The following is a 22960-nucleotide window of genomic DNA, read 5'->3' as shown; positions in this document are numbered from 1 at the left end:
GGAATCCTATATCTTTCCATTTTACAACTTGTGTTATCTCGGTGGCAGGCTTTGACAAGGGAAATCAGGTATTTTTATCACAGATATTTTCTTATGTTAGGATCTTACTTTAGGTTTAGAAATCAGGTAAATAATTTAAAAATCCTGGATTTACTCTTTTCTTTTATGTTATTATTTCTTATTATGCCATATTTTTCTAGTTAGTCTCAGAATCAGGAAAGGAGACAGAACTTAGCCAGCTTAACATGTTTTTAAATGTTATCCTGATTTAAAGCTTTTGCCAGTTCAGTTTCAGATCCTGTGTGTGTCCATAGCTTGGTTGCGTATGCTGCAGGAGAATGTTTTTGAAAAAGGGAAAGTATTTTTTTTCCCTTTTTTTGCACATAAGTTTTACAGAAAATTAGTCCAAAAATTAGATTTTTTTTGCAAATGTTTTTGAGTTGTGAATATCCTTTTATTATATCTATCTGCACAAATCCTATGTTTGTTTATGGTCTCTTTCAGCTTGCTTTTGGCAGTATTTGTGGGATTTATAGCGAATATCAAATACTAGCTACATTGACCTAGCTCTCATTTACTTTGGATCAAGAACCCATCTGGGGAAAAAATCCCTAACTCTTGCCCACCAGAACGGAAGTGAAGCTACTCTACAGCTTAATCGCTAGGTTAATGCCTGGAGTCAGCTGTGGCACTGAGTGGTGGGTCCAGGATGCGATCTAGATCCTTCTCCGTTCCTCCGAAAAGCCAAGTCTGCTGTAGGTGTTCCTGGGCAGGTAGGCTGCACCTAGCAGAGAGGACTTGTGCTGTCTGAATAACGTCCCGTTGCAGTTTATCTCCTTGCTCTGGGAAGCTCCAATAGTTGCCTGTACTCTGAGCTCTGTCTTGGCAGAGGATTTTGCTCTAATGCGTTCTGCAGTCAATTGTACACATGCAGCGGTATTGATCCAGCAGCATTTCTTTGTTGTGCTCTGTCATGTTAAAAATATGATTTATATAGTTGGTGTTGCTGTGTTATCTAGGGAGCTTTGGTTAGTTTTGCAGCATATGCCTGGGTAACTTTATTTCTGTCAACTTTTTTCTTCTGTTTTTTAAATTTACTGTGGCTATCCTAATTTTTGCAGTTAACTAGATGTTTCAGTGGTTTGTGGGATTTCCAAGAAAAGTTTTATCTTTTTTTATATCACATGTATTTTCTGCAACTGTGGTTTTATAGCCTTGCAAATTAATTATATATAAACTTTTTATAAGAATTGTCTTCAGAAAAGAAAAACATCTTGGCTGTTGTCTATAGTAAGTTACTATCCTATGTTAGCAATAAAATCAGTAGCAGTTTTAGTCCTTACGACTTTTTAGGGGGAATCAACATAACTAAAATCTAACTTAAGTAGTTCACTTTTTTTTTTTTTTTTTTTTTTTTTAATATATTTATAGGACCACTGTTTCAATTTGTGTTACAGGTTTGCCCAAAAAACTTAAGCACAATGGCTTTGCTGACAATAACGAAAGGGGGCTGCAGTCCGCATAGCGGAATTTAATTTGTTACTTTTTGTTCCAAGTTACATGCAGTTGTTTGTGTTAGATTTGGGGAAAGGATACTTTTGTTTATGCTTGAGTGAGTAGGAAAAAAACATTAGTATTTTCAGTGTTACTAGGGGATAGATCTGGTGGGTTTTGAAACAGATTCAAAATTTAGGAAGTTACTTCTTATTTGTAATTGTTAAGACTTTGGAACAAGAACCTCAGTCGCTTTACATTCACGTAGTGCTGTCAAAGTCAGTGGATTTACTGAGATGCGTACCAGCTGTGGCTTCGTGTCTTTTGACAGCACTGGAAATCATTATAAAAGACGAGGAAAAAGCGTGTTTTTTTTTTTTTTCTCCCCACTGATACCAGTACTTCTCTTTCTCAATGGAACAGAGCACCTCCCTGTTGACTCCAGTCTGAGCACGTGCACGCGCTGCAATCTGCGACCGCTCTGTCCCACTGCCAGCCAAGTGTTTCGTTACCCTCTCGAGGTGGTACTTCATTGCTCCAGTTAACGACTTGGCCAGGAAAGAGCAAAATAGCTTTCTGAAAGGGCAGGGCACTCGCACAGGCTGGGCGAGAGCTGCTCAGTAAGAGGTTGGTGGAGTAAACTTTCGATACTCACCAGCTTGCTGGCCCACACACCGCCATTCCCCCCTCGCTCTCGGGGGCCCCTGGGCGAATGACGAACTTGTGCAGTACTTCAGCGAGAAGCGCAAAGGGCATGCGACTTCTTGGGCTACGCTGTTGAGCTGGTTAGGGCTGGAAATGACGTGAGTCAGGGCAGGTTAGGAGATCGTTTCTCTGGTAGTCTTATGCAGGAGCCGCAGGTAGCGGATACTAGTATCGCAGATGTGACATACCGCTTATTCTGGTATGGGTTCACAGTCTGAATCGTATCAGTGTGGGATCAGTCTCTTCAACTATATTCCTTATGTAAGAGTCTGTAGAGTTGGTAAGAAGATTAAAATGTGGTGCACGTTTAAATGAAAGGCTAAAACTCTTGGAAAGACCTGTTTTGCCCAACCCTTCTTGGCTTGTAACTAGTCCACTGAGAGGTATGAGTGGTTGCCATTTGGAGCCTAAACCGAAAAGCAATCACAGATGTAGGGGCTGTCTCCACAGGAAAATAGATTGGCTTAGCTATTCTGGAAGAAGTAACTATGACTATCCCAAAATAACTTCATGTGGAAGCTCTTCTGGAATTAAAGCAGTGAAGTGCTGAAGTAACATCACTTTTACTCCGCAGTACAGTCTCTCTTGCCAGGATTTTTTCCTTAAATTACTGAGTGATATCAGAATAACTGTATCAAAGTAACTATTCCACACTATTTATCTGATTCCCTTGTGTAAATTAGGACCTAGAGAGACTATGCACTGCACTGGGCAGTGTAGCCGAGGAGTTGCCCTACCTGCAAAGGCAAAGGATGCTGATGTGGGAACGTGTATGGATGCTGTGTGTTGTGCGTGTCCACAAAGAAGACTGACTCATATCATCTCTTTCTTACCCAAACTGAGCCAGTTCTGAAAGACCCAAAATACTGGGTGACCGTTTGTGTCAAAAGACTCCATGATATCTAAATGATATTTTTGTTTCCTTGCTAGAGATCGCTCCCATAGCTTTTCTTGATTCTCACCATGCGTGCTATCAGTGGAATAGGCATGGCCATAGGGGGCTCCCAGGAATTTAGCACCTGGGATTTTAATAAATTTTTGTTTAAAAAGAAATAAAACTCAACAAGCAAACAACAACAAAAATCCAAATCCTCTTTTTTTAAATCCCAAGATGTGGTAGTTGTCATCCTGTCCTAGTGCTTTTCACCTTGCCTGTCTCTTTATGGGAAGCCCACTGACCCACAGACTAGTTGTGTAGGTATTGCTGGCAGTAATTTATCCTGTCACACATGCAGTAAGGAATTCATCATCAGAAGTGTGGACTCTTATATTTGTGAAGTGTCAGTTTGACAGAAATACTGACAGCTGGTGTCCTTCCAACAGACCAGTAATTGCTTAACTGTGAAAAATGGCAGAAGATAGACAAATGTATTGGAAAAAACTCCTTAAAATACAGAAGTGGTGCTAATGTGATCTACTTCATAAGTGACTGTGGTTATAAAGAGTCACCTTCAAATGTTTGAGTCTGTTCTCCTGTCTCCTCTGGCAAGTGATTTACTTTGGCAGGTAGCTCATCAAAGTTCAGTGAAATTGGATGGTTTCTTACCTTACTTGGTCAGTGTCCACTTTTTCATGCCCTGGTTTTGGAGAGCAGGATAGGGCTGACTGGGATAAGTGCATTTTACAAATGCATTTGTCAGGTTACAGAAGTTCAGACATTAAACATTCATTTCTACTGAGGTTGAAGTGAGGTTTTAAATATTTAAACGAGTAATTTATGTAAAGGGAATTGCTACTGCTTTGTAAAATTATCATTTCTCTTAATTTGGGTTTGGATTTCCATATCCAATTAATCTCAAGTTTCTGTTCCTTTGGTCTTGCTTTCTTCATATGAGCTCTCTATTAAAATGTGTTCTCAATATATGCCAGCAGGCCTGCATTTTAAAGCAATTATGATTGTCATCCTTATCATATTTGATTACTTTTTCCCAAGGACAGGAATTGTTGGGTGAGTGGCATGGGGGTGAAAATTTGGAGTTCTGAGCCAACAAATGTAACGGTGACAGAACTGGGACACATTACCTGATCACTAAATTGATTCAGACCACTTGCAGATGAACTGTTTCCCTTGTTAATTCATGCAAACGTGCTCTGGAGGTTAAAGCACTGGTCCTGAGATCAGGAGATCCATTTTCCAGCTTTGTCCCTGTTTGCTTTGTGACCTTCAGTAAGTCATGACTGTGTCAGTTCAGCAAGATACTTGCATTGATTTCCAACCCGTATGCTTGACATGAGACAAGTACTTCAGTATACTGCTGAATCTGGGCTGAAGTGATATCCCCAAGTTTGCATAGGAAGTCTGTGATGGAACCAGCAATAGAGCCCAGATACAAACTCCAGGGCAAGGTATAAATGATGAGACACCTTTCCTTTCTGGGCAAGAACTTTGACCCAAGACTCCAACGCTCCCAAAGGTATGTATTTAGATTTAAGAAAAGGACACAAGGTAATGATGATGATAGAGAAAGAAACTATAACTGGACTAGACAATTTTTAAGGTAAAACTGTTAACTCTTGCTAAATAAATAGAGCTTCTCTACAGGAGTTTTAAAAGCAGAGAAATAATAATGTAAAGATTTTTATTCAATAGAGAATTTAAAGTCTAAAGTTGCTTAAGCTGCTTTTGAGTGTTAAATTTTAGACACAGTATATTTTATTATGAGCTGTATTCTTTTCATTTTTAAGTACCAACTATTCTGCGATTTAATAACCATAAAATTCTTCTAGCCAAGAATAACAGTTGTTGATGTCATTCATAGTGGAGGGAAGGAAGAGGAGGTGCGAGCAGTGCTGATTAACACAAGTAGTTAATCAGCTTCTGCATTTAAGACTGACATGAATTTAAGACCGACAGTGTTTTGCTGCTCTTGCTGGTAATTGGCACTTCTAAAGCTTTTCTGTCTGAGGATGTAAAAAACTTTCGTAAACCTAAGTCAGTGTCCCTGTGATGTGATCAGGTGTAGCTGTGAAGCAGAGAGAGGGAGTGACTAAAAATACATGGGAGATGTAAGAACAGGACAAAATGGTGGGAGTGGGCTACACATGTAGAAGAAGGGTTCTCTGCTTCACCATCCATTATTAGAAGCAAATCCCAAACTAGCTTTACCCTACATCATTACTCATAACAAGTAGCTTTGTTAATATAGTTGTTTCAAAGTGAAATTCGTATTTTACACGTGCAAGATTGATTTGATCTACTGGTGACTGAATTGCTTTTGTTCTCCATATAGATAGCTTTTACCATAGTGGCATTTTTAACTCTGTCGTGGGTCTTCCCCCGCGATTCCAGTGCTGTAGCGAGGGTGTTTTTCTCCTCGTTGCTTGGAGCAGGCTGGTTGATGTTTTCAGAGTGTGGAGGCAGTGAGCATGATATGGTGCAATTGTGCTGGTGGCTTTGGCTTGCATCGTATTCCTTGGTGCAGTCAACTGTGCTCACCTCGTGACACGGCGTGCTTCTTCTGTACAGCCATTTCTCCGGGTTTGCTTCGTTACCTGAACGGTCCCACTTGGTGTGGGGCCAGCTGGCTCAGAGCTGTCATCGCCGCACAGAAAGTGCCAGCGTAGTTTATTTGCGGTTGTGCTGGTTTTGCCTCAAATCTATCTGCTGCCCTTTGCTTGTCCCTCAAAGGGCTCTGCAGTGCAAATGGTCTTTCAGAAGAGGTAGAGGGTGGCAGAACCAGGTTGGTCTTTCTGTGACTGTTGCTGCTGTTCCCTCCAGTCCGTACCTGCAGTTTGCAGGCAGGGTCCACTCTGGAGATGCCGTGCTAGTCCATGCTCTGGACCCGAGCCTCGAAGCAGCACGATTTCTTCAGGTCTCTGTTCAGCTGGATGCCCTGTCTCAATGCGGCTGTGCAGGGCTTTGGCAGCAGCTTGTGTTAGGGTAGTCTGACAGTTTGAAGTACTGCACATTAGATTTTATCCAAAGTGTTCGAGATGTTGGCAGCACAACTCAAAAGAGTGACCTAATGATAAAATGATGCTTGCACTCAAAATCTGCACCGAGCGTCCCTGCGCTGGCAGCTGCCTTGCAGCGCTCTCTCTTTTGAAGCAGCTTAAGTGGACACTGGTTGGCTGTGTGTTTGGCTACAATTAGCAACACCGTGCCAGCCGGTGTTGTAGGAAATGACCACAATTCAGGAAAGCTTTTGGGTTCAGTGTTGCATTGTGTAATTTATATTTTGAATATCCTGCTCAGTGTGAGTCCCTGTGAGTTCAGTAACTCTGAAGACACTTGTGTAATGATGTCAGTGAATTACAGAGTTATAGTGAATTACAGAGACAGATGAATCTTTACTGTGAAGGCTGTCATTGAGAAACAGAAAGGTAATAGAATTTGGCTATTTTTCCTTTAAGAAACTTTCATTTTTAAAAGCACTTCAAGTGTTTGCTAAACACTTATACAAAAACACGTGTATTCTTGCCATTCTTTTAATTTCACTTTTGAACAACTTTTACTCCACTGTAGAGGAGAAGGGTCACGGGAGGGGAAAGTAGTGATTTAGGGATGGAGAAGTTTTTCTTCTTGCTGTATTCCATGCTTTGCAAGCCAAAGAGTAATCCTGGTTGCTGTGATGTCCTATCTGTTAGAAACAAATGGTATCATTACCGACCGTTGCGCGTGGCCTGCAGTTGTAAGTGCTCGTCCCCTCCAAGTGCGGTCCGGAGAGGGAGATGTGTTTAAATGCTCGTTGGAGGCGCTGGCAGTGATGTTGCTGAGTGACAGGTGGTGAGCCTGGCTGTCACCCTGCGCGCGGCCAGCTCCCGCCTGCTGCCGCCGCCTCTCTTTAAAGGCTACTGTGGGCAAACGCGCTGCCTAGGAAAGAGAGTCTCCCTTTGGGCTCTTGTCATTCCAGTCGCGCTTATTATACTGATGTGGTTAGTAAAAGAAGCATTTCACACTTTTTTTTTTTTTTCCCCTCCTCATTAAATTCTGTCTGAATGCGCTCACATTGGTTTGAAAGCAGACCAAGGGAGCTATTTCTGTAGGAGGAGATTTCGGAGCACGGGTAACTGGTGCATGGCGATTTCCATGTTGTGTCTGGGAAGTTGGTAAGAAAAATGCTGTTTGGGTTTGCAGCAACCATTTTGGTCACTTGCTTGTCAATATTAAAGTCTATCTGAATACTTAATCTCTTATTTAAAGGAGGGAAGAGGTCTGTGTTTTGTTTCGTCTGCGGTGAGCAAACATGCTGTTTGAAGCAGCGACTAGCCTTTCAAAAACATAGGAGAAAGGAAATGAAGTCTTGTGGTTTTTCCTTCAGTGTTGTCCTTGCAATAAAAAGCCATGATGTAGCTTGTTGACTTTTTGATTAGACAAATAGTGTTGGGAAAACCCTGATGCTGGAAACCCTTAGTCATGTGCATAACTTAACGCTGTGTTTTGGCTCTAAGAATTGCTAACAGATGAAGGAGAGAAATCCTTATGTTTGACTAGGACTTGCTGCACTCTTGTTTTGTTTTCCCCTTTCCTCTCCGAGTCCCAAGTTTTTTATTTGGGGTTTGCTTGAGAGTGAGAACTTGAGGATGAGGATGACTTGACCATTAGCTATTTTTAAGAGACACATGTAACCAAGCACAAGAAAGAGGCAGTTGTGTTTTACCCAATGACAGCACTGAGGTGGCTGTGATGCTCTGAAGAGTGACAAGACAAGTCTGTAGGTAGAGCCAGCACTGCTGTATTGGGGTCAGCCAAACAGCTGGCAAAAATAGACGAGCTTTCAAATGTACCGGCCCTTCAAAGTGAGAACAAAATTTCAGTTCTGGCCACACTCTGTTTGTTGCTTTAGTAAAGCGATATTGCCTCTTCCTTGAGCCCCTCTTTGGTTGCTTGTGCAGGGCTCGCTTGCTGCCTCTCTTCTTTCCTCCAAAAAGCTGAGGCCCAACCTGCCACAGCTCTGAGCACCTTGCAGAGTTGGGGGTGAGGGGGAAGATGAAAAGCCCTTTGCTCCCTCCTGCTTTTACCTAGGGGATTTTTAAGGCTTCTTTGCATCTAGCAAGATTTTCAGAGGGATTGATGTTTAACTAGAGATCAATGTTTAGCAGCACTCTAGCAGTGGTGCTGGTGAGGTCTGAGCTTACAGGAAAAAGGGAAATGTGCAGGCCATGCAAACAAATATCACAAAAGCTTTGCTGGAAATTCAAGTGATGCCATCAAACCTGTTCTGAGAACAAAGCAAAACAAGTGAATGTGACTGGAGATATATATATGTGTGTGTGTGTGTGTGTGTGTGTGTGTGTATATATTCTCCTTAAAGGAATGTTCCTCAGCCCAGCACAAATTAAATGAAGCCTGATGAGTGCTGGGGTTGGTGTGCCTATTTGTTAGGGCTGCCCTCCTCTGTTTGGGGCAAAGTAGCAGAGCTCCGACAGAAACGGTTAAATTTGTCTAGATGCTGCAACCAGAGTATACAGCAAACTACCTTGTATTTTAATTTCCCCATAGTATAAGAAGAACGCAAATGAACATCTGTGGAGCGTGGAATTAATCCTGCTCATGTGGGAGGATCTAAATAAAATCACTGGTTACCTCCGCCCTCCACTCTCTCTTTTTTTTTTTTTTTTTCCTCCTCTCTTTATGTTGCAATTACCTCAGTGTGATTAGAAGCTACGATTTTTTCAGGTTCATTCATATCCTACATCCTTCATATCATCTTATTTTGTGAACAATAACAACAATAAAAAAGAATATACTAATATCTTGAACAATGTGAAATTAGTGGGGGTTTTTTTTGATATATGTTGATTCAGCCTACACTTGGAATTAGCACATTGGAATTTGGTGGAAACCACAAAAGCATTATTGCAATATAGTAAATGCAGTTTCCGCAAGGTTGAAGACAATGGGTTTATCTCCCTGTGGTCTTCTCATTTTCTTTAACTCTTATGTTCAAGGTTCTATCATTTCAAGACTTTAATAGCTAAAGTAGAGATAATAAGCAGTCTTCATTAGCTGGGCTTTATTTTAAGACCATTTGTATTTTCTTGAACCCCTTGTCCATTTTTCTGCTGCAGATTTTAGAGTGCAGCCTTGGTGGGAAGACTAAGTTTCCTCTGCAGTAATTTATAAAGTCTTAGATTATTTTCCATACTCGCTGCCATTAATTGTAGGAGGGGGTAATTGCTCTGTGTTTGTACAGTTAGGAACTAGAACTAAAAGTGACTGTATAAATTGAAAGGAAAAACCACAATCTGTTGCGAAATGAAAAAGCACTCAGTAGCATCACTGCTGAATCGCTAATCTAATCGTGCCTTCGTGTGCCTGTAACATTCCTGACCTCGAACTCTGTCATCTTTCTTAACTACAATAAAAACAAAGCACCAGCTAAAAACCATGAATAAAAATAGGCATGCCTCATGGTCTCCCTGTGGTGTAACTCTTGTCCTTGTAATTTTCCTGCTTCGTGAGCCTTTTGTTCCTTTTTCTGTTCTGTGCATCCTACCTAATGTAGGGCCTCTGGGTGGATGAGGTCTCCGGGGAAGAGAGGGAAACAGTCCATCAAAGGGAGGGCATTGAGCTGGGGATGGGGGCACCCAGGTGGAGGAAAGGGGGTGCTGTGCTCAGGAAAGGGACTGAAGCGTCTGGAAACCAAGGGAATACACCACATGGGAGAAGCATTATTTCTAGTTCTCGAGCAACTGAGGTCAAGCCTTTTCTCTCTTTCCCCCCTACCTTGTCCGTTCTTTTCCCAACCTCTTGTTGGGTTGAGCAGGACCAGGAGGCCCTTGCATGGGCTATGCAGCTTGGCTGGGTTAGCACCGAGTGGGGTTTTTCCTCTGCTCATTGCTCCCACCTTTGGGGAGCGCAGGGGAAAGAAGCGGGTGGTGGTGGTAGGCAAGGAGAGATGAGGGAAGGGAAAGGTGGAAATGGAGACCGGTAGGGGTGTGCAAGGGCGGGAGCAGAGTGCCAAAGGGAATAATTAGGTGAGGAGGGGAAAAAAGGATGGAAGAAGAGGTCAGGGATCAGAGGACAGAGATTTGGGAAAAATAAAATGGGTTTTGACAGGCAAAAGATTAAATGGAGCTTTGATTAAATGGAAGAGTTAAAAAGCAGTATGTTCTGGAGGGTGTTGGGGAGAGAGGGGTTACTGAGTAAAAGACTACCATTAGATGAAGAGTTCACATTGCTCTTTTTTCTGAGTATTATTCAAGACTTCAGCCTCATGAAATAGAAAGGAGGAAAAAATAGAGAAGGGAAAGAGAAACCAAAATGATAATAAAATATAATTGTTGGATTTGAACAGTAAAAATGATGCAGTATGTTAAAAACTAAAAAAAGAAGTAATTGCAAAATAAATAGTACCAGTATTTGATGATGAGTAAGACACTGGTATGTTATGTCAAAATCAATCACACATGTACACATTCACTCATATATTTGCATTATACTCACTTGTATCTTACCCACATGAATAGCGGCACGTGTGCGCACAAATGGCATCCTTCCCAACAGAATAAAATGCTTCGACTGCTGAGGACTCAAACAGTCGATCTAAGTAAGTCTTCCTTTTTCCATAGATAGTTCAGGTGTGAGTCTTAGCTCACGGAGAAACAGAGAGGTCTATTTGCATTCATGGAGCCGAAGTGATTCATCTCAGCTTAGAGGGAGGTAATATGTGACAACCCTTTATTGTAAATGTGAAATCAAATAAGTTTTTCACTTGTGGGATTTTATTATTTAACACAGATTTTATATATGCCTCCTTGATAACAGCTGATGAATATTTAATCCAGACAAATGGAATTTTCAGCATAAAACATAAGAATAACCCCCAAAGCAGTAGCATTCAGATTGCTCCCTGAAGGTCGTTTCTATATGCCATTCATCTCTGTGGCTTGAGAAAGCATCAGATAAATTGTAACTTTTATTTTAATTTCAATTAAAATATAGTTTCTCTGTTTCAGCTTGCAAGAACTAGTAACAAAATTAACCCACCCAGACTTGAGAACAAGACTCTGATTCATCACAAAAGCTATTTCCATAGCCCTGCAAAGTTAAAGATGGACACCTAACCTGAATGTGTTCCACAAATAACTACTGCAAAATGAATTGTCCAAGCTGATGTCCCTCTTTGTTTAGATGTGATAGGACTATCTGAATGTCAGAATTACTTATACAAGTGCATTTGAATAAACCAAATGAATAAATCAAAAGTTAAATTGACAAATGAATGCATATTAACTCAGGACCTGTGATACTGACTTTAAAAAACACATTTTGGCCTGACACTAGTTAAAAGCTCTTATTTATTGACCAAATTTGCAAAGGATGCAAAAGTTGTGCAGTGATGAACAGAAGAGGAGAACAGCAAGTCATTAATACAGAGCTGGATTCCTTAGTAAGCTCAGTAACAACACGTAGTATGAATTTTAGTAAGAGTGAATGTGTAGAGCAATAAAATCCAGGTGATGGTTAGTGGGCAGAGGTCACTGTTCTATTAAAAGGGAGCTTTCAGGCTTGATGGTTAATCTGCTGACTTGCCTGCTCCCTGTGCAACAGGAGAGCTAATACCACCAAGGCTGTGTAAAGGTGGGATCAAGAGCTGGAGTGGGGAACTCGTTGTGTGGGTACTGCTGTAAGCTCTGCTGTGTTACTGGATCATGCTGGAGGGTCCTGGTTTCAGCAGCGATATTGTTAAATGCGAGCGTGTTCAGAAGAAAGCAAGAAAAGTGAGAAAGTGACTTGAAAATATGCTGCAGAGAGATGGAAAATTAGGGAGTGACCTGATCGTGACAGATATCCATGCTGAGTGGAAGAGAGAATTAAGATTGTGTGGAGCAGGTAAATGCGTGACAAGATCTAGTGGCTGGAAGCTGTTATCCAAAGGTTTGAATTTGTATGTGTTGAGGGTTATTTTATAGGGATTTAGCATCTGGTAAATTATATAGTTGTGTGAACCAGTTGTAAGGAAATGAGAAATAGCATGAACCATCACACTACTCAACCCAGAGGGTTCGAAATATCAAGTTCACTTTCTCTCCCGTTTAGTTTTTGTATTGTATGTGATTTTCTTGTAAACTTTCAAAATGAGAAAATTTCCAGAAGGTCTCTTAAGGCAAGGTTTCCAGCAGGCTTGGCACACGTCCTGTTGAGAGATTGCTGCTGGTATCTCAAGGGAGAGAGAGAGTGGTGATGGAGAGCTATGGTGAGGGCAGGAGAGAGACAGACAGGGGCTCTTTTCCTGAGTTCTGGTTGTTAATGCTTTATGTGGTACTTAGAGAAGTTGAAAATAGGTCGGTATTAATAAATACATTACAGTATATTTGCTTGCAAAATTTTTCTTCTCTGGGGGAGATAACAGACTGGATCAGTCTTTCACTCCTCAGATGTCTCGAGAGACCCTTCTGTGAAGAAATCTCTAAGTAAATGGTATCCTCATAAGGATGCATTCCCTTTTTTCTCTCTGTCCAGCTTTCCCTGCTCTTCTCCACATGAGAGCACACAAGCGAGAGAACAAATTTTGTTTCCTATGGAAAAACCTAAAAGCTGCAGTTCTGTCTAGCAGTTTGTCGTCTGTCTCCTTCAGAATCATGCTATCTGAAGTGATCCAATATTTTAGATATTACTAATCACCAGCTACAAAATCTGCTAGAAATCTGACAATGCCTTTGCAGGCTATTAATGACCAAAAGCAGAGCTTATTCTTTAGGATGCTGATTCTGAAACATTATTAATACCAATAAAGCTCAGATAGGTATCCAATATTCTGGAGCCTCATAATCTGAACTTCTAAATGCAGTGATATTCCTTCATTCCTGTTTAATCCATAATAAAGTAATTTGTAGCGTTACCTAACATATATTACTGTGCCTCCTGTGTGGCATATTGCTAATGTTTGGGAAAGAGTCTCGGTTTCAAGCTTTTAGTCTATCCAGGTACTGAGACCAGACCATGTCTTTTGTTAATCGCCACCTATTTTGATTCTCTGTTAAATACTTTCATTGAAAGTATTTAAATCAGTGTAGTTCCTTCAGATCCCACGTTCCTCATTCACTACTTTTTACTCTTGGATGTGCCTTCAGCAGATGGATTTGGTGTGGCTTGCCCATGCATTTGGGTACGTGTGAGGCCCGGCAGCGTAGCATCTATGTAGATGAAATACATCACAGGGTTTTAATTGAGCTCATTGAAGGGATGGGAGCAGCAGAAGGAGATGGAGAAAAGGAACAGAACTACTGAAAGATAAGCAGCCCCTGAAAGCTTATACATTCCAGGCAAGCACAGCTCTGAATGGGTTTCTTGTGTTTGGGGAATTTCCCCTTAGAGAAAGGCAGATCCAAAGTGCTCAGTACCTCACCCGAGGCTGGCTATAAAGCTGGGCTCTATAATGGAAATACAGATTATGCTAATTGAGATGAAGTTTTATAGTGCTAATGTGTATTTTACTCTTCTATGTGCTAAAGTGTGGTGTGGGTCTATGGGAGCTGGAAATGTCCTATTCATATGTAAAATGTTTTGAAGAGTCTGTGGTTTGGAATATTTAATAAACTGCCTCATAAGGGGATTCTTACATATGAAAACAGTATTATCTGCACACAGCTCAGTGCTAGCATAGAGAGCAGTGTGTGAAAGCAGCTTCCTAGTCTCAGTTTTTGAGTTTACATATTTTACTGCAAGAAAGTAAGAGAGCTGGAGAGCTCCCATGGCTTGATGGAGGCACAGGCAAGCGCAGAGCTGGTCAGGGGAACTGCATGTGGCTCTGTAATGCTGTGCGGACCTGGACCTGTTCTGATCCCCATCAGCCCAGGTGATAAACTGTTAGAAAAAGAAAAGATTTGGCAATGGAGCTGATTGCTTCTCTGTGCCTTCGGGCTACTCAGAGTTTAGAAGCGTTAAACAGAATAAACTCTCCTGAGGGGGTCAGACCTCAAAGCTCAGCTGTGTATTAATCATTAGTCAGGATATTCTGGAAATCACAGAGTCAGGCCTCTACTGTCTGCAGTACTTTTTTCCTTTTAACATTGCCATTTGACCTTCACAAGAGATAGCATCCTTATTTTGTAAGAGCTCATCTACTTACCCAAGAAGCTACAGTCATAATCGTCTTTGACATAATGAATGATTGCTCTGGAAGTGATTACTGAGGGATTGCATATTTTCTTCCTGCTTAGCAAATGGTTTAGTGCTTCTTTTTTTTGTAAAGAAAATTCTTGTTTATAAATCACAGTAAAGTATCAAGAGGCTGTGATCACATTAAAAATGCACAGGGTACTGCTTCAGAGGTGATAAATCTTTGTCCGTCTGGACAAGTTGTGAGTCATTAGAACAGAAATCACTTGTTTCTGTTCCTTGCTGTTTGCATCAGGTGTGCATGTATATATATACACACATGTAGTACTTCTCCCTAAAGTTCAAACTGAGACTAAAAGTTTGAGCATTTAATTGTTCTGGGTTAAAAGGACTGCTGCAGCTTTATTTTCTGTTCTGCTTGGCTTGTAAGAAGACTTGCTGTGCTTTCTAGTATATCCACAGCAAACATGATTGTATTTCATCTTTGCACATCTGTTGATGAGCAGCAAAGAAATAGTAGCTCAAATAGACTGCAGCTGCAGCATCTGTCTTTCTCATTTTGACTGTGATTCAAGATAAATGCTTTCAAAATTATAGCTTTCTAAAGAAACCTTCCTCCTTTAAAGGTTTTTCTCTTCTTTCTTTTTTGAGCAAGTTCATATATTGTGTTTAAGTAGACTGATGTTGGCAGCATTATGGAAGTGGTGGGAAATGCAAAGAAAAAAATCAACCTTCTCATTTCTTAAGACAATGTAAGTGTAGGCTTTGGTGGACCTATATTTGCGTAGTTTTCATTTGAACTTATCTCAGAGAGGTGGGATATCTATGGCTATCTATAGGCTTCAAAGTTTAGCTGATAAGAAGAACAGAGTAGAATAGTCAGTTCTTTGTTATAAAGAGAGCCCAAAGGCAGATACACTTGCATGCAGAGTTATAACAAGTATCTGGAGATCAGGGTAATGAGGGCACAGCATGTTTGGAAACCTCTGTATCTTCTGTAGAAGTTTTCCTACCTCCCCAGGTTATTGTGGTCTTATTTGACAAAAAACATGGCTCGCTTGTCATGAACAGTAGGAAAAGGTATAACGACCAGAGCTTTTATTCGTGTTTCGAATTTCCGAAAACAGCGTTTCTTCATGCACGTTTATTACATATGTGTTTGTTCATGGAATACATACTGTTAACGCTGGACTGAGTTCCTTAAAGTTTCTTACTTCCTAGATAAAAAATTATATTTGGGGAAAAAAGAAGGGGAATTTTTTTTTATCTGTGGATGTGGAGGGTATTTTTTTTTTTAACTTATGAAGACGTAGATACGATACTAGGACAATTTAAGTGGACCCCTCTGATCAGCTTTCTAGGACCTCCAGCTCTAGTGGCATTGCTAGTGGATGGAGTCAGCTTGGGCAAACTTAAGCAAGAGAGGAGCAGCAGTTGAGGTATTTGGTGGCTCATTCAGATTAGTCCCATGGAGTACCTTAATGTCAGTAAATCTGCATTTCCTATCAGTAAAAACAAAAGTGTCAGAAAAGTTCTGACAAGTGTAATAGTTTGCATTCACAAAAACTCTTTGCTCCATTAAAAGCAGTTTGTGTGTATGCACGTACTGAGAAGCAAGACAGAGCTCTCCTGATGTGAGGAATTAAGCCTCTGGGGAAGTCTCTTGATACAGTTTTGTGAATAATTTGATGAGACTTCTGATGAAATTTTGTATGGATTAACATTTTAAAGTATTTTTTCCAGTATTTCTTATTGTTCATTAATGGGAAAGATGTTTTGCTAATTTATGCCACATGCAATGTCTGTAGAGTTGTCCAGGATCCAAGTCTTTACATAATTTCACTCAAGGATATGAACTTTCCCACTGTGCCCAATTAAACCCATTCCCATGTTAATCTGAGAACAAACAGGTCAAAATACAATTTCATTTCTGGAAACCTGTCTAAAGTAAAAAGTAATTAAATATCTCTCTATTCTTTGGAGGGCATTTACAACCTTTGTAATTAGTGATTAGAGCTTAGAAACTGAGAGTTAAGCCTCATTTCCTTGCTGTGCCAGGATTTATTTCATGTAACTTCAACCATCTAAAAGTTAGCAGTTTAGTCTAATCAGCTCATTTGGTTTGGTCAGTGGAAAAAGCTCAGCAGCTACCTCCAGAGACTGCTTCGTCACAGCCTTAGGCTCATGAGGTGAGTCATCTATGGGAGGTTCACTCATGGGAAAGTGTCCCTATTAATTGCAGAGGAGCTTAAATGAGTGGCGTAGAGTAGACATCTCCCTGCTTAAAATGAATTCCACCATTAGTAACTGCTTTTGCATGTCTTTAACCCTGTGCCTCTGCTCTTCTGTAAACTGAAGACAGTTACTTTGCTGTCCCACGGTCCCTTAACCAAAGCCTTAGTGGCTTTGGTGCTCGGGCCAGACATAATCAGTTCACTGAGGTGCTGACCTCCTCTTCATTTTTCATCCTTTACTACTTTTTATTGTATCCCTCCACAGTCTTATTTTACTAGGTCCTCCAATAGATGAGTGGGAGTGGAAAAATCAGAGCAGGGTAGAGTGGACATGCTGAGTCAATGAGCCAGTATTGCTAACCCAGAATAAACCATCGCCGTTCCTCAATCAGAGCTCTAGAAGAGCCACCTTTGGGGGTTGTTTTTTGCTGCCAACATACAGCATCTACCACTGTCTATAGAGACCTGAGTCTCTAGTTTTTCCACGTGGTGCATTGGCATTATGCATGTCAAGGTGCTCTGATTACAGATTTTTGCTTGATTCTCGCACTGAATAACACCTTGTGCTGCTAGTTACTGTGTGATGTACGGCAAAATCTGGTGCTATGTTAAAGCAGAGTGTAAGTATTATTCCATTCTCTGCCCTTAAGACTATGGCAGGCTCATACACAATACCTAATTTGTTTTTTTTTACTCTCTGAAAATAGATCTCTCAAGCTCCAGTAAACAAGCTACGTTTTTGCCTTAAGGAAATGAAAGAGGACAGACGGGAATTTTGCCATAAATACTTGTACCAGTAGTCTCCTGATTAAGAACCAATAATTCCCTCTAAAATCTTCAGCTGGATGTAGTGAATCACAAGGACCAAAAGGCCACAAAATGTTACTATCAGTAAACCCTTGTGAGCTGCTGCTGAAAGATTAGCGGTCAAAAATCACTGCTGGGAGAACAGTGTTACTCGGGCTCGGAGCTGCCCGCTGCCTAACAAGGTTTGCAGCTCCCAGTGCTTGTGGTTGATGATGAAAAATTAACCCTTTACCAGTGTTCAGCTCCCTTTGCGTGATGAGTCCGTGGAAAGGATTGTAGGAATTTTAGTGAAGGTTGAAATGCGGTAATCTTTACTGTTGCCAAACTTCTGATTTTGTTCGTGGTTTGGATTGGGCTAAAGTGATGCCTTACAGAGCTGATTTCTGTAAGTTATTGCGGAAGGCTGGCTTTGCCGAAAAAAGCAGAGCGAGCCGGTTGCTAATGACAAGCTTGTTCAGCATGATTTTAACGAGGTATCTGAAAGGCAGAATTTTCCAAATCACAACAAATTCTGCCCAAGAGCCTCTGACAAACTTTGAAAGAAAGCCGGGTTCCTGCAATCACTCTCTGATTTATTTTAACTTTCCCCCGAGTGTTTGCATGCTTCAAGAGTGTCACACATGCAAACGATTGCCAGATTAAGCCATGTTTGGTTTATATTCAGTTGCCCCCAAAACAGTTCTTGGCAATACAGATGGAGGAGAAGCTTTGTAAAATCATTTACAGAAGTGTGACTAGGTATTAGTGCAATATCTGAATGTGTCTTTGAGTGCTTCACCTTGCATACCCACGTGCAAATATATTTTTCCCTGCTGCTTTTGGAATCACAGCAGACGTATGTGTTAGAGACTGGAAGTCAAACCATGTCTTAGTTTTCAGCCCAAGAGAATCTCTAAACCTTCAGTATGGCTATAACTGAATTATTTTTGATTTGCTTTAAAAAACAAGCAAGCTTATGAGGACAGTAACTGATGTAAAACACAGGAGATGCTAAAAATGTAAGTCATGGTTTTGATGCCACTATCTAGTTTGGGCCAAATTATGCAGATTTTTGGTCTCGGTCCGATAGAGGATGTTTAGATGGAGTTTCTGCCTTTACTCATTTGTTTAAGGCTGCAGTAGGAGGCACTAGCTTACGTTCCTATTACACTAGTTTATGTTCCTGTTACACTGTCAAGAAGAGGTTGCTCTGTGGAAAGCATTAACCCTGGCCTGAAAATCGGGGCAGTTAGACAGCAGTATTTGCTGGCAAAAGAGTGTATTCAGCCCAAAATAAACAAGCAGGCTGTCAAATTTCAGCCTTTCATGGAGAATTTCGTAGAGAATTCAGTTTAAAAAATATTTCAGTCATGTGTATGTATATCTTTTTTCCTTAAAACAAGACTTGGTTATCTACCTACCTCTAAAATCTCTGAAGTCTATTTAAGTGGGACTGCTATTGCTTTTGGTTGGTTTTAGCTTCAACCTATAGTTTCCACACACTGCTAATAATGCCACATCTAGCATTTTTTCCACAGTGAAATGACTTGTACCCTAAAATAGAATGAATTATGTATATCAGTTTTAAGTAATGCTGCACCAGGGAATTTTAGCTTTGTACTTTGGACCAGTGTAATGAAAAATTAAATATTAATGTTTCCTCAGAACTTTTCTCAAATATTAAGAAGCAGTGAATAGAGATTACTTCCGGTTTGCAAGGCAAGAAAAAATAAATGCAAAAAAGTTATTAGAATATTACAAATCATGTAAATTAAACATTGCTGAGTAGGAAAACTGTTGCTGGATATCAATCAGAGAACTTTTATTCTAAAGACATCTCAGAAATGGAAGCATCTGACATTTACTTGCTTGCAGGATAGTAGTGATATGGATGGCTGCTGAACGCATGCACTCAGCATTTCAAATGTCACTTATTCGTTTTGGTAGCAGCAATGAGAGAAGTGACAATTATTTTGTGTGGCTCTCTTCTGCAGAGCATCCTTTGTTCCTTGATCCAACCCTGGCTTATGAGGAATGGTTTCACTTGCCCTTCTGATGCTTTGTGAAAAATTGGGCTTTTGGGTGTTTAAGTCTCTAAGAGTCTCGTTTCATATGATTTTTCCATTTTTTTCATCTTTCTGGATAGTTCTAGTGTTTATTTTGAGCAAGAACACTCCCCTAGAAAAATGTCACTATGTCCCCTCTCTCAACTTCTCTGCAACTCCTGATAGGGAGAGGCAGAAGTTACATTTATGTGGCCTCTTATTTGTAACCGTGCTTTCTGTGCTGCTGCCACCCAAGAATCAGGGCCTGGGGAGGAGCTGCTTGCAAAGGCATGGGTAATTGGACCATGGTTGGAGGTGGAGGTTCAAAGGCTGCCTGGCCTGGATGGTGATGCATGGCATTTGAAAACTCTCAATATGCTCTCAAACTATGCCTTTCCAAATGATATTTTTAATTTGGGGGATCTGCATTTTAACTAATAGTTGTCTAATGGATCAGAGCAGTGGCAAAACCTCTGCACTTTTTTTCTGAGCAGATACTGGAAGAAGGTTTAACTAAAGAGCACTGTGTTCATGTGCTCAGTGTGATGTGACTCATAGGTTAAATTACTTCTCTGTATTTAGACTAGTGGGTCTAAATACAGTTTTTAAATTTGTACATGCATGCCTCTGAGATAATTTAAGGTCTGCACATACCACATACATAGGAGAGCCCTATATGTATATAGAGGTGATTATTATGTTGATAAACTTTCAATTCAGTAAGGCTGTTTATCTTTCTTTTTTGAGAAAATTAAATTTAGTGCCTAGCTAACAGCCTTTCCAGGCTTGCTGTTACATTAATTAACAGTGATCGCACAGATTTTAACAAGATGGGCCCCCATCGCATTTTGGACAGATCATTTCTGAAGATGGAAGAAATATCATGCCCATATAGTGCTTATATTTAAATAGCCAACTAACAATTTATTTAGTTGCTCACAGTCCTGGCCAAATTAACTGGATTGTTGAGTTTTCTGTAGTTGCAGTATTAACACTACTCTTTAATCATTTGAGGCGCTATCTGCTGTTTTCAGCTGCCTCTCATTTATTGTGCATGAATGTGATCTTTTAATCAGTCCATGGAGCTATGCATATGCAATACTTACCATTAGATTATAATTAACTATAATTATGTATGGAGATCAGCCCAAGCCATAAAATGTAAATTTAGGTATTTACTATGTTAATAAGAAGGTTCAGTGAAGATAAAGAGAACTTTTTTTTGTAATTTTTATTATCACAATGGTGTGAAGGAGCCTTAGTGTTGGTGGAATTGGTATAACTGCAGTTAGCATCCATGGTATCTTACTGCAGATTGCTATAAATGAGATTCAGGCCAAAGAGGTCACCTCACTGGCATCATTCTCAGCTTTGGAGAAGCTGAGAATAGAAGACAGGATGCAGGAGGCTGGAGAGGTGAATTTGTCCATAGGCATGGCAGAAAGTGTTCTCAATTATACATGAATATTCCTGATAGCTTTTTGCCTAGAGACAATTCTGCAAAAGGTATGAGTGGGATTTCTGCTTTGGAAGGGGAGTATTTCCTTTTATTCCAATGTTACAGTTAAATCTCAAGGACAGATATTTTCCAGGTGTGCACAGAGGTGATACATTATGCTGCATCAGTGTGTGTGCTATTACTGGCACTGATAAACAGGGAGCCAGGCGCTGTGTTAAGCTGCTGTGTTGCTATGCTAACTCCACAGTTGTGTTTTAAAGGCTTTATTGGCTTTAATAAACCAATTAAATAGTATTGGGAATCATAAAATAAAGATTTAATGGTTTCTGTGATTAAGGTCCTACATTAACATTTAGCTTTTGCAAAGGGGACAGTTGGCTTTTTTTGTTTGTTTGTTTACATTTGGGAATCAAATCTTGCACAATGTGCAAATAATTTAAGCTTTATGACTGTTACAGCCACATATAAAGTGCTGCTGTGTTGATACCTGCTGGTTAAATGAAGCAGGAAGGGATACATTTATGCATGTTACTGTTTACTGTATTTAATGGAATAGAAAAGTGAAGTAATAAATTAGAGAACGACACACTAGAATTATTCTTGTTCGTTTTGGAACAAAGAATCAGTGTTCCAAAATACTGGTTAATCAAAACATAATGACCTGGATACACTGAAACATTGCCCCCTCTCTTCTCCTCCCACCCTAACGTCAAGATTTTCGATAGAAAAGGTGGAAGTTACAGGGGTTGTGCGATGGTGTGTTCTGTGGCTGAATTGAAGGCTCTGTTTTGGAAGGAGTTCTTGCAAGGGTGAAGGAGCTACCAAAGGATTCTCAAAGCAGCCCTGAATGCTGTGCCTAGCACAAGAATACAGTGGGGCTGGAGCTGTTTGGTTAGGATAACAGCTGGATGCATGGCTCATATCCATTCTTTAATGTTTTTTTTTCCGCCCTCCTAAAACCACCTCCCAACACTAGAAGTTGGTAGAACTTGTGCCAAAATGTTACTAACGTTTTAACTGTTTTAAATGGTTTTTAAGTTAACTTTAGAAAAGGCACATTAGTACAAAAACTAAGCAATCACAATGCTTGGCTGCATGGCTAAAAGTGCTCAGAAGTTAATCAAACGTGTAAATTAGAATTACAGTCTGTAAGATCATCTACTATTCTAGTAGTGAAGCAGGTCAAAACATTTAGCCTGTTTGTTTACTAAGCATTACACATCTGAGTCCTATTATAAAACCCATGGTATCTTTTATTTGCTCAGAGGAAAAGCAACATGGCACCTTATTAGATAATTACCTTCTAATTTAAAACTAAATATGAAGTGACTGAAGGAATCTATTATATTTCCAGATTGAAATTGCGTACAATATCCTAACTCTGCAGAGACTTTACCCTGTTCATACTACTTGACATATCAATTATGACTGTATATTAAATACTAGCTCTCTGTATTAAAAGTTATGTGACTGTATTCTTTAATTATTGGCCTGAAGCCTGCAATATCATTACCACAAGTGGTGCAGTTTGGAACCATTACTTTAGGACACCTCAGTAGTTTTTTATAGTGAAGTGTGGCAACCTCTGATAAAAGTGTGCCTGACTGCTTAATGCCTTTGGATTCCCACCAGGATAAATCTCCTCTTTTCTTTTCATTGCATCTTAATTTGACCTTGACAAGATGAATTTCCCCTGGCTGAGATGCCCGTGCTTGGAGTCTGATTCCCTGGTGCTCCCTCTGTGGATCACAGAGCAAGCTGGGGAAGAGGGTGATGTCCAGAGGGTGGTTCAGGCCATTTGAGACCAGCAAGACAAGCAAGCGGCTACAATTTTCCCCTGTGACTGTAGAGGGTGATTAGAGCTGTTCAGCTTCTGATTTACACTTCTGATTTTGAACTTCTAGTTTAGACCTTTTGTGGCCAGAAAACTGATGCACTCTGTGGCTGCCAGAGCTCAGATCAGGGTCTTCCCTGGCAGCTCTAAGAATCCAAAATGCTCCTTAATCAGCCCTTTGACAAAGCCTCTAGTCTGAATACCTACTTACATCTGACTGGACTAACGTAGTGTCTATTGATTTTCAGATTAGTCAAATATTCAATTGCAATATGTAGAGCAAAATATAGTTTGGAGCAGGAAAGTGCAGCAATGGTTGGTTTGTGTGTGCATTGTGTACTGCTCAATGTTTGTTCTATGGGAAACTGGAGCTATAGGTCAACAGACTTAAATTTA

General features: G+C 40.3%; 1 protein-coding gene across 1 annotated transcript in view; it reads left to right on the top strand.

Moving 5' to 3' along the window:
• The window catches only part of CHST11 (carbohydrate sulfotransferase 11), a 176854-nt gene that overhangs the window by 53353 nt on the left and 100541 nt on the right, over positions 1–22960 (top strand). The gene's annotated exons all lie outside the window — the stretch shown is intronic.

Source organism: Rhea pennata, chromosome 1 (assembly GCF_028389875.1).
Source record: "Rhea pennata isolate bPtePen1 chromosome 1, bPtePen1.pri, whole genome shotgun sequence".
NCBI classification, from domain to species: domain Eukaryota; kingdom Metazoa; phylum Chordata; class Aves; order Rheiformes; family Rheidae; genus Rhea; species Rhea pennata.
This window is presented reverse-complemented; position numbering and strand designations above follow the sequence as displayed.